The 12,485-nt window shown below is 47.7% G+C and overlaps 1 long non-coding RNA gene across 1 annotated transcript; it reads left to right on the top strand.

The window, feature by feature from the left end:
• Positions 1–3,804: 3,804 nt before the first annotated feature.
• On the top strand, positions 3,805–11,791 carry LOC140409205 (uncharacterized). Its single transcript, XR_011940302.1, has 2 exons — positions 3,805–7,231; positions 11,252–11,791. It is a non-coding gene; the product is annotated as an uncharacterized lncRNA (long non-coding RNA).
• Positions 11,792–12,485: the final 694 nt, after the last annotated feature.

Here is a 12,485-nt window from a genome sequence, read left to right as displayed (position 1 = left end):
TATTATACCCCAGTTGTCAGGTCTTTGCCCACAACTTATCAATCTCCTGTTGTAGACTCATTACAGAATTCTTATGGTGAATGGTCCACCCGGGCTGCAATGGCTTTCAAAATGAGCATCATGACTTAATGCCATTCCCCTGCCTTTTCTCTGTACCCTTGCATGTTTTGTCCTCTTTAACAATTTACTTACATATCATCAGCAAATTTAGCAGTCATAGTTTAGGTCCCTTTAGGCAAATTATTCATATAAATTGTAAAACATTGAGGCCCTCGCACTTATGGCACAACACTTGCATCCTGCCAACCAGAAAATTACCCAGTTATGCCAACTGTTTCCTGTTGATTGAATGACAGAATTGTTACAGCCTTCTGGAAATCTAGATACAGTACATCCACTTGTTCACATTTATCCACACATGTTCAAAGAACTCCCAATAAATTGGTTAAACATTATTTCCCTCTCACAAAACCATGTTTTAAAAAAAATGTATCTTTATTCTCCTTTTTCACATTTTCATCCAAATCTATACCCACCAACAATCAAAGGTAACAAATACAATGGCAATCCCCTGGCCAACAATCCCTTCATCTCACCAACCCTCAACATTTTAAATGCAAACACCAAAGAGAAAAAATAAGGAATCCACCATTGCGATAGCATAGTGGTTAGCACTATTGCTTCCCAGCGGCACGTTCCCAGGTTCGATTCCCGGCTTAGGTCACTGTACGTTCTCCCCGTGTCTGGGTTATTCTTGGGTTGAAGTGTGTATACTTCAACGCAAGAAGCATCAGGAATAAGGTGGGTGAACTTAAGGCATGGATCGGTACTTGGGACTACGATGTGGTGGCCATCACGGAAACTTGGATAGAAGAGGGGCAGAAATGGTTGTTGGAGGTCCCTGGTTATAGATGTTTCAATAAGATTAGGGAGGGTGGTAAAAGAGGTGGGGGGGTGGCATTATTAATTAGAGATAGTATAACAGCTGCAGAAAGGCAGTTCGAGGAGTATCACCCTATTGAGGTAGTATGGGTTGAAGTCAGAAATAGGAAAGGAGCAGTCACCTTGTTAGGAGTTTTCTATAGGCCCCCCAATAGTAACAGAGATGTGGAGGAACAGATTGGGAAACAGATTTTGGAAAGGTGCAGAAGTCATAGGGTAGTAGTCATGGGCGACTTTAACTTCCCAAATATTGAGTGGAAACTCTTTAGATCAAATAGTTTGGATGGGGTGGTGTTTGTGCAGTGTGTCCAGGAAGCTTTTCTAACACAGTATGTAGATTGTCCGACCAGAGGAGGGGCAATATTGGATTTAGTACTGGGTAATGAACCAGGGCAAGTGATAGATTTGTTAGTGGGGGAGCATTTTGGAGATAGTGACCACAATTCTGTGACTTTCACTTTAGTAATGGAGAGGGATAGGTACGTGCAACAGGGCAAGGTTTACAATTGGGGGAAGGGTAAATATGATGATGTCAGACAAGAATTGAAGTGCATAAGTTGGGAACCTAGGCTGGCAGGGAAGGACACAAGTGAAATGTGGAACTTGTTCAAGGAACAGGTGCTACGTGTCCTTGATATGTATGTCCCTGTCAGGCAGGGAAGAGATGGTCGAGTGAGGGAACCATGGTTGACAAGAGAGGTTGAATGTCTTGTTAAGAGGAAAAAGGTGACTTATGTAAGGCTGAGGAAACAAGGTTCAGACAGGGCATTGGAGGGATACAAGATAGCCAGGAGGGAACTGAAGAAAGGGATTAGGAGAGCTAAGAGAGGGCATGAACAATCTTTGGCGGGTAGGATCAAGGAAAACCCCAAGGCCTTTTACACATATGTGAGAAATATGAGAATGACTAGAGCGAGGGTAGGTCCGATCAAGGACAGTAGCAGGAGATTGTGTATTGAGTCTGAAGAGATAGGAGAGGTCTTGAATGAGTATTTTTCTTCTGTATTTACAAATGAGAGGGGCGATATTGTTGGAGAGGACAGTGTGAAACAGATTGGTAAGCTCGAGGAAATACTTGTCAGGAAGGAAGATGTGTTGGGCATTTTGAAAAACTTGAGGATAGACAAGTCCCCCGGGCCTGATGGGATATATCCAAGGATTCTATGGGAAGCAAGAGATGAAATTGCAGAGCCGTTGGCAATGATCTTTTCGTCCTCACTGTCAACAGGGGTGGTACCAGGGGATTGGAGAGTGGCGAATGTCGTGCCCCTGTTCAAAAAAGGAACTAGGGATAACCCTGGGAATTACAGGCCAGTTAGTCTTACTTCGGTGGTAGGCAAAGTAATGGAAAGGGTACTGAAGGATAGGATTTCTGAGCATCTGGAAAGACACTGCTTGATTAGGGATAGTCAGCACGGATTTGTGAGGGGTAGGTCTTGCCTTACAAATCTTATTGAATTCTTTGAGGAGGTGACTAAGCATGTGGATGAAGGTAAAGCAGTGGATGTAGTGTACATGGATTTTAGTAAGGCATTTGATAAAGTTCCCCATGGTAGGCTTATGCAGAAAGTAAGGAGGCATGGGATAGTGGGAAATTTGGCCAGTTGGATAACGAACTGGCTAACCGATAGAAGTCAGAGAGTGGTGGTGGATGGCAAATATTCAGCCTGGATCCCAGTTACCAGTGGCGTACCGCAGGGATCAGTTCTGGGTCCTCTGCTGTTTGTGATTTTCATTAATGACTTGGATGAGGGAGTTGAAGGGTGGGTCAGTAAATTTGCAGACGATACGAAGATTGGTGGAGTTGTGGATAGTAAGGAGGGCTGTTGTCGGCTGCAAAGAGACAGATAGGATGCAGAGCTGGGCTGAGAAGTGGCAGATGGAGTTTAACCCTGAAAAGTGTGAGGTTGTCCATTTTGGAAGGACAAATATGAATGCGGAATATAGGGTTAACGGTAGAGTTCTTGGCAATGTGGAGGAGCAGAGAGATCTTGGGGTCTATGTTCATACATCTTTGAAAGTTGCCACTCAAGTGGATAGAGCTGTGAAGAAGGCCTATGGTGTGCTCGCGTTCATTAACAGAGGGATTGAATTTAAGAGCCGTGAGGTGATGATGCAGCTGTACAAAACTTTGGTAAGGCCACATTTGGAGTACTGTGTACAGTTCTGGTCGCCTCATTTTAGGAAGGATGTGGAAGCTCTGGAAAAGGTGCAAAGAAGATTTACCAGGATGTTGCCTGGAATGGAGAGTAGGTCTTACGAGGAAAGGTTGAGGGTGCTAGGCCTTTTCTCATTAGAGCGGAGAAGGATGAGGGGCGACTTGATAGGGGTTTATAAGATGATCAGGGGAATAGATAGAGTAGACAGTCAGAGACTTTTCCCCCGGGTGGAACACACCATTACAAGGGGACATAAATTTAAGGTGAAAGGTGGAAGATATAGGAGTGATATCAGAGGTAGGTTCTTTACCCAGAGAGTAGTGGGGGCATGGAATGCACTGCCTGTGGAAGTAGTTGAGTCGGAAACATTAGGGACCTTCAAGCAGCTATTGGATAGGTACATGGATGACGGTAAAATGATATAGTGTAGATTTATTTGTTCTTAAGGGCAGCACGGTAGCATTGTGGATAGCACAATTGCTTCACAGCTCCATGGTCCCAGGTTCGATTCCGGCTTGGGTCATTGTCTGTGCGGAGTCTGCACGTCCTCCCCGTGTCTGCGTGGGTTTCCTCCGGGTGCTCCGGTTTCCTCCCACAGTCCAAAGATGTGCGGGTTAGGTGAATTGGCCAATGATAAATTGCCCTTAATGTCCAAATTGCCCTTGGTGTTGGGTGGAGGTGTTGAGTTTGGGTATGGTGCTCTTTCCAAGAGCCGGTGCAGACTCAAAGGGCCGAATGGCCTCCTTCTGCACTGTAAATTCAATGATAATCTAGGACAAAGGTTCGGCACAACATCGTGGGCCGAAGGGCCTGTTCTGTGCTGTATTTTCTATGTTCTATTCCCACATAAGAGGTTAGTGTGCAAAATTAAAGTACATGGGATTGGGGGTGGTTTATCGGTACGGATTGAGAATTGGTTAACAGACTAGGAACTAATGTGTCTTTTTGGAAGTGGCAGGCAAGTGACTAGTGGGGTCACGCAAGGATCAGTACTTGGGCCCCAGCTATTCATAATATCAATGATTTGGCTGAGGATACCAAAAGTAATATTTCCAAGTTTGCTGATGAAACAAAACTTGATGGGAAGGCGAGGAGGATGTTAAAAGGCTTCAAGGTGATTTAGACAAGTTGAGTGAGTGGACAAATACTTGGCAGATGCAGTATAATACGGATGAATGAGAAGTTATGCACTTCGGATGGAGAAACAAGGGCAGAGTATTAATTAAATGATGGTAGATTGGGAAATGTTGATGTACAGAGGGACCTGGTTGTCCTAGTACATCAGTCACTGAAAGCAAGAATGCAGATACACCAAACAGGAACACAAATTGTATGCTGACCTTCATTGCCAGAGGATTTGAGTACAGGAGCAAGGATGCTTTACTGCAGCTGCACAGGGCCTTGGAACAATAGAACATTACAGTGCAGTACAGGCCTTTCGGCCTCGATGATGCGCCAACCTGTGAAACTAATCTAAAGCCCATCTACATTATTCCATTATCCATAAGTTTATCCAATGACCATTTAAATGCCCTTAATGTTGGCGACTCCACTACTGTTGCAGGCAGGGCATTCCACGCCCCTACTACTGAGTAAAGAACATCTGTTATCTAACATCTGTCCTATATCTATCCCCTCAATTTAAAGCTTATGTCCCGTCGTGCTAGCCATCACCATCTGAGGAAATAGGCTCTCCCTGTCCACCCTATCTAATCCTCTGATCATGTATATTACGTCACCTCTTACCTTCCCTCTAACGAAAACAGCCTCAAGTCCCTCAGCCTTTCCTCATAAGATCAGCCATCCATACCAGGCAACATCCTGGTAAATATCTGCACCCTTTCCAATGCTTCCACATCCTTCCTATAATGCGGCAACCAGAACTGCACGCAATACTCCAAATGCGGCCGCACCAGAGTTTTGTACAGCTGCAACATGACCTCATGGCTCCGAAACTCAATCCCCCTACCAATAAAAGCTCACACACCGTACACCTTCTTAACAACCCTATCAACCGGAGTGCCAACTTTCAGGGATCTATGTACATGGACACCGAGATCTCAGCTCATCCACACTACCAACAATCTTACCATTAGCCCAGTACTCTGTATTCCTGTTACTCTTTCCAAAATGAATCACCCCACAATTTTCTGCATTAAACTCCATTTGCCACTTCTCAGCCCAGCTCTGCAGCTTATCTATGTCCCTCTGTAACCTGCAACATCCTTCCGCACTGTCCACAACTCCACTGACTTTAGTGTCATCCGTAAATGTATTCTCCCATCCTTCTACACCCTCCAGGTGATTTTAAAAAATAAACAGCAGTGGCCCCAAAACAGATCCTTGTGGTACACCACTAGTAACTGAACTCCAGACTGAACATTTCCCATCAACCACCACCCTTTTGTCTTCTTCCAGCTAGCCAATTTCTGATCCAAACTGCTGAATCACCCTCAATCCCATGCCTCCGTATTTTCTGCAATAGCCTACCGTTGGGAACCTTATCAAACACTTTACTGAAATCCATATCCACCATATCAACTGCTTTACCCTCGTCCACCTGTTTGGTCACCTTCTCAAAGAACTCAATAAGGTTTGAGAGGCACGCCCTACCCTTCACAAAACTGTTGACTATCTCTAATCAAATTATTCCTTTCTATGTGATTATAAATCCTATCTCTTATAATACTTTCCAAGACTTTGCCAACAATAGAAGTAAGGCTCACTGGTCTATAGTTACCAGGGTTGTCTCTACTCCCCTTCTTGAACAAGGGGACAACATTTGCTATCCTCCAGTCTTCTGGCACTATTGCTCTAGGCAATGATGACATAAAGATCAAAGGCTCAGCAATCTCCTCCCTAGCTTCCCAGAGAATCCTAGGATAAATCCCATCCGGCCCAGGGGACTTATCTATTTTCACACTTTCCAAAATTGCGAACACCTCCTCCTTATGAACCTCAAGCCCTTCTAGTCTAGTAGCCTGAATCTCAGTATTCTCCTCGACAACATTGTCTTTTTCCTGTGTGAATACTGACGAAAAATATTCATTTAGCACCTCTCCTATCTCCTCGGACTCCCAAGCACAACTTCTCACTACTGTCCTTGACTGGCTCTACTCTTACCCTGGTCATTCTTTTATTCCTGACATACCTATAGAAAGCTTTAGGGTTTTCCTTGATCCTACCTGCCAAGGACGTCTCATGTCCCCTCCTGGCTCTTCTTAGCTCTCTCTTTAGGTCCTTCCGGGCTAACTTGTAACTCTCAAGCACCCTAACTGAACCTTCACGTCTCATCTTTACATAAGCCTCCTTCCTCTTAACAAGTGATTCAACTACACCGTTCCCTCGCTCGACCACATCCTCCCTGCCTGACAGGTACATACTGATGCGACGAAGAGTTGAAGTGAACAGTGGTTTTAATCTGCTAGATCTGTGCCTGCCTGCGACTGCTCTGTACTGAGCGCCGCCTACAGGCTGCAGATCTATATACCTCCCCAAGGGGGCGGAGCCATAGGCAGAGCCTACAAGGGCATCAACATAATACAATACAATGGTGAATGGTAGCAGTAATATATTCACCACACATACTTATCAAGGACACACAGTTCCTTGAACAAGCTCCACATTTCAATTGTGCCCATCCCCTGCAGTTTCCTTCCCCATCCTATGCATCCTAAGTCTTGCCTAATTGCATAATAATTGTCTTTCCCCCAGATGTAACTCTTGCCCTGCGGTAGATACCTATCCCTTTCCATCGCTAAAGTAAGCATAACCAAATTGGTCACTATCACCAAAGTGCTCACCTACCTCCAAATCTAACACCTGGCCTGGTTCATTACGCAGTACCGAATCCAATGTGGCCTCACCTCTTGTTGGCCTATCTACATACTGTGTCAGGAAACCCTCCTGCACAAATTGGACAAAAACTGACCCATCTAAAGTACTCGAACTGTAGCGTTTCCAGTCAATATTTGGAAAGTTAAAGTCCCCCATAACAACTACCCTGTTACTTTCGCTCCTATCCAGAATCATCTTTGCAATCCTTTCCTCTACATCTCTGGAACTTTTTGGAGGCCAAAGAAAACTCCCAACAAGGTGGATTGGATTGGTTTATTGTCACGTGTACCGAGGTACAGTGAAAAGTATTTTTCTGCGAGCATCTCAACAGATCATTAAGTACATGGGAAGAAAATAAAATACATAATACGGCAACAAAAGATATACAATGTAACTACATAAGCACTGGCATCGGATGAAGCATAGAGGGTGTAGTGTTAATGAGGTCAGTCCATCAGAGGGTCATTTAGGAGTCTGGTGACAGTGGGGAAGAAGCTGTTTTTGAGAGTTCGTGCGTGTTCTCAGACTTCTGTATCTCCTGCCCGATGGAAGAAGCTGAAAGAGTGAGTTAGCCGGGTGGGAGGGATCTTTGATTATACTGCCCTCTTTCCCCAGGCAGCGGGAGGTGTAGATGGAGTCAATGGATGGGAGGCAGGTTCGTGTGATGGACTGGGCGGTGTTCACGACTCTCTGAAGTTTCTTGCGGTCCTGGGTCGAGCAGTTGACATACCAGGCTGTGTTGCAGCCCGATAGGATGCTTTCTATGGTGCATCTGTAAAAGTTGGTAAGGGTTAATGTGGACATGCCGAATTTCCTTAGTTTCCTGAGGAAGAATAGGCACTGTTGTGCTTTCTTGGTGGTAGCGTCGACGTGGGTGGACCAGGACAGATTTTTGGAGATGTGTACCCAGAGGAATTTGAAACTGCTAACCATCTCCACCTTGGCCCCGTTGATGCTGACAGGAGTGTGTACAGTACTTTGCTTCCTGAAGTCAATGACCAGCTCTTTAGTTTTGCTGACATTGAAGGCGAGGTTGTTGTCTCGACACCACTCCACTAGGTTCCCTATCTTCCTCATTCATTCTGACTCGTCGTTATTTGAGATCCGGCCCACTCTGGTCGTATCGTCAGCAAACTTGTAGATAGAGTTGGAACCAGGTTTTGCCATGCAGTCGTGTGTGTGTACAGGGAGTAGAGTAGGGGGCTAAGTACGCAGCCTTGCGGGGCCCCGGTATGGAGGACTATTGTGGTGGAGATGTTGTTCATTCTTACTGATTGTGGTCTGTTGGTCAGAAAATAGAGGACCCTTACGGGAGTGACATGGGGGGAGCAAAAGGCCTTTTATGAAGAGCTGTACAGATCCCAGCCCCCAGCGGGGGAAGAGGGGATGAGACGATTCCTGGATCAGCTGAGATTCCCGAGGGTGGAGGAGCAAGAGGTGGCTGGTTTGGGGGCACCAATTGGGTTGGAGGAACTGAGCAAGGGTTTGGGGAGCATGCAGGCGGGGAAGGCCCCGGGACTGGACGGATTCCCGGTGGAGTTCTACAGGAAGTACGCAGATCTGTTGGCCCCGCTACTGGTGAGGACCTTTAATGAGGCAAGAGAGGAGGGGACCCTGCCCCCGACAATGTCGGAAGCGACAATTTATTTGATTCTAAAGCAAGTCAAGGACCCACTGCAATGTGGATCGTACAGGCCGATCTCACTCCTCAATGTGGATGCAAAGTTGCTGGCCACGAGGATCGAGGACTGTGTCCCGGGGGTAATCCACGAGGACCAGATGGGATTTGTAAAGGGCAGGCAACTAAACACCAATGTGCGGCGGCTCTTAAACGTGATAATGATGCCATCGGAGGAGGGAGAGGCGGAGATAGTGGCAGCTATGGACGCGGAGAAGGCCTTTGACCGAGTAGAGTGGGAGTACCTCTGGGAGGTGCTGCGTAGGTTTGGGTTCGGGGTAGGGTTTATCAATTGGGTTAAGCTCCTTTACAGAGCCCCGGTAGCGAGTGTAGTGACGAACCGGCGGAGGTCGGAGTACTTTCGACTGTACCGAGGGACGAGGCAGCGGTGCCCCCTGTCCCCCCTGTTGTTCGCATTGGCGATTGAACCATTGGCCATGTCATTGAGGGAGTCTAATAAATGGAGGGGGGTGGTCCGAGGGGGAGAAGAGCATCGGGTGTCGCTCTATGCGGTTGACCTGTTGCTGTACGTGGCGGATCTAATGGAGGGGATGGTGGAGGTCATGCAGACTCGGAGGGAGTTTGGGGAGTTTTCGGGCTATAAGCTCAATGTAGGGAAGAATGAGCTCTTTGTATTACAGGCGGGGGACCAAGAAAGAGGGATAGGGAACCTGAGGGCGGAGGGGAGCTTTCGGTATCTGGGGATCCAGATAGCCAGGAGTTGGGGGACCCTACATAAACTGAATCTGACGAGGTTGGTGGAGCAAATGGAGGAGGATTTTAAAAGATGGGACACGTTACCGCTCTCGCTGGCGGGTAGTGTGCAGTCGCTCAAAATGGTGGTCCTTCCGAGGTTTCTGTTTGTGTTTCAGTGCCTTCCCATCGTGATCACTAAGGCCGTTTTTAAGAGAGTAGGCAGGAGTATTATGGGGTTTGTGTGGGCGAATAAGACTCCGAGAGTAAGGAGAGGGTTCCTGGAACGCAGTAGGGACCGAGGAGGGTTGGCGCTGCCAAACCTGGGGAGCTACTACTGGGCAGCAAATGTGGTGATGATCCGCAAGTGGGTTATGGAGGGTGAGGGGGCGGCATGGAAGAGGATGGAGATGGCGTCCTGTAAAGGAACGAGCCTGGGGGCGTTGGTGACGGCACCGCTGCCGCTCTCGCCAACAAAGTATACCACGAGCCCGGTAGTGGCGGCAACGTTAAGGATCTGGGGCCAGTGGAGACGGCACCGGGGTGCAATGGGAGCATCGGTGTGGTCCCCGATCAGGGGTAACCACCGGTTTGTCCCGGGGAAGATGGATGGGGGGGTTCCAGAGCTGGCATCGGGCGGGGATTGGAAGAATGGGGGACCTGTTCATCGACGAATGGCTGTGGAATTTGAAAAGCAGTTGGCGCAGATTGCGAAATGCATGGAGACGGTGAGGAAGGAGATGAGGGAGGTTGAGTGTGCTGGTGGAGGAGGCGTTTTCCCCGTTGAGGACGGAGGATGCTCACCACGAGCGCAGTGGCGGAGGTGCGAGAGCAAGGGGAGGCGCTGAAGGAAGTGAAGGAGACGTTATTGCAGCACGGTGATCAACTTGCTTAGATGGGGAAAGAAATGCGGAAGGTGATGGACACGAACAAGGATCTGCAAGGAAAAATGAAAGACCTGGAAAACAGATCCAGGCGACAGAATTTGAGGATTGTGGGGCTGCCCGAAGGAGTTGAAGGACCAAAGCCAACTGAGTATTTTGCCGCGATGCTGGCAAAACTATTGGGGGAGGGGGAGGATCCCTCCCGATATGAACTGGATCGGGCTCATCGTCGTGGAGTCCTGTACCAAAGGCGAGTGAGCCGCCAAGGGCAGTGACTCTGTGCTTCCGTAGGTACAGTGTGAAGGAGAAGGTCCTGAGCAGCTGGGCCAAGCAGAAGCGGGTGGTGCAGTGGGCTGGAGCTGGTATACATGTATACCAGGACTTTACGGTGGAGCTGGCAAGGAGGCGGGCTGCCTTCAACCGGGTGAAGAGGGCACTGTATATTAGCAAGGTGCGGTGCGGCATTATATATCCAGCGAAGCTGAGGGGGACTTACAAGCTCAGGGACTTTTATTTTGGAACGGCGGAAGCAGCGGAGGAGTTTGCGAAAGCAGAAGGACTGTAGCAGAACTGACAAATTGAAGAATGGCCATGTGCCGATGTAACCTCATGACTGTATTTTCTTCTTTTTTGTATCACCGCGCGGGTGTAGAGACTAAAGGAGCCAATGTGGTATATATTTGGACAAGGGAAGGGACGGGACTTTCACTCGAAATGAGGGTTCTTTGGGGTGTAGGCGGATATGCGGGGTTTGTGTGCTAAAAGGGGGATCTTTGGGCTTTCCTAGGGCCGGGCAAGAGGGAAAGGGACCCAGGCGGGGGCCTCCACGCTGGCCGGTTTAAGCCGGCCAGTGAACGGGACTGAGGTGGGGGGGGGGGGGGGGGAGGGGGAGATGTCACCTGTGGTCAGGCCCATTCCTCAGCCGGTGGTTCCAGACCTACCCTTGAGGCGGTCAACCCAAATTCGTCGCCCACCTACTAGACTGGACTTATGAGACTGCTTGTACATTGAACTCATACTACCACTGTGTTAATATGTTTCTGTTCTTATCGTTACAGGAATTCATTTTGTCGTTCAACATTTCCCCGTTCTTTGTTTATGGTACAACCTCGTTGTTATGTCGCACCCGACATTGCCCCTTATTTTTGGTTTAGCCCCATGTACATGCTGTAAATATTGCGCGCACACACACACATTTAGCTACACTCAGTACACATCTCTATTTATGACCACGTAGGCACATGTTCTTTTAAAAAAGGGGGGGGCTGTCATGATATTCAGGTAAACATCATAGCACATACATACATACATACTGATGGACAGATCAATGGACCAATCAACACACACAACATGGCAGCCAATCACAGGCAAGAGCATACACAGTACAAAACAGGGAACACAACACTTCCTGGGCACTCGAGCAGGAGACGGCTCAGGGCACAGAGCTCATTACAAGCCACTCAGACATCCACCATGTGCTGAGTGCCGCTACATGATAGAATTAGGAATAGGTCCACAGAATCAAGAGTTATGATCGAACCTCAGTAAACAGTTTATCAGTGTAAATAGATGTTTGAAATAAAACTGCGTTGTACCATTCGCAACCGTGTTGGTTCGTCTGTGTAGCAGAGTCCCCAACACTTCAAAGACTAGAACAAAGCAGGCTAACGGCCACCTAGGACACGCCCAGCCATCAGGGCACCCACCCCTTTATTGGAGGAAATCCAATTGAGAAAACGATTGAGAAACGGCCCAATTAATTGGGGCCAAGTTCAAGGCCCGCCCAATAGCACGTGAAGCCCCTTTAGGGTATAAGAAGGATCCCCCAAGAGAGAATCGCTCTCTTGTGGCTCCGGCTCTCACCAAGGAGAGACCTGCCAAAGCTGCATCAGAACAAGTAAGTCCAAGGTCAACGCACGCTACCAGACAGACGCTCCTAGCTGTTATTCCATACCAGTTCAACCCCAGCAGCCTCAGAGCCGAACAACAGCCATTGTTCCTCTGACTGAGTGGGCGCCTGAAGCTAAGTATAGGCTTTAGCAGTAGTGATAGTTTAGTCTGTAGAGTTTGGTGCATGAGTATATTTGACTGTGTGTATATATAAATGAGCATGGAGTTTGAACTTACTAACTGGTGTAGCGAGTCTTTGATCAGTATTCGGTTCTGAACCTTGTGGCGGTATCGAGAGATACCTGGCGACTCTAGGGCAAAACGTAGTTAGAATTAAGGAAGGCGACCATATTGGCCGCCATATTCAGAGCCAAATAAAAAGAGAAACACAATTAGCAACAA

Source organism: Scyliorhinus torazame, chromosome 3 (assembly GCF_047496885.1).
Source record: "Scyliorhinus torazame isolate Kashiwa2021f chromosome 3, sScyTor2.1, whole genome shotgun sequence".
Taxonomy (NCBI): Eukaryota; Metazoa; Chordata; class Chondrichthyes; order Carcharhiniformes; family Scyliorhinidae; genus Scyliorhinus; species Scyliorhinus torazame.
The sequence above is the reverse complement of the archived record's forward strand: the minus strand, read 5'-3'. Positions and strand labels throughout refer to the sequence as shown.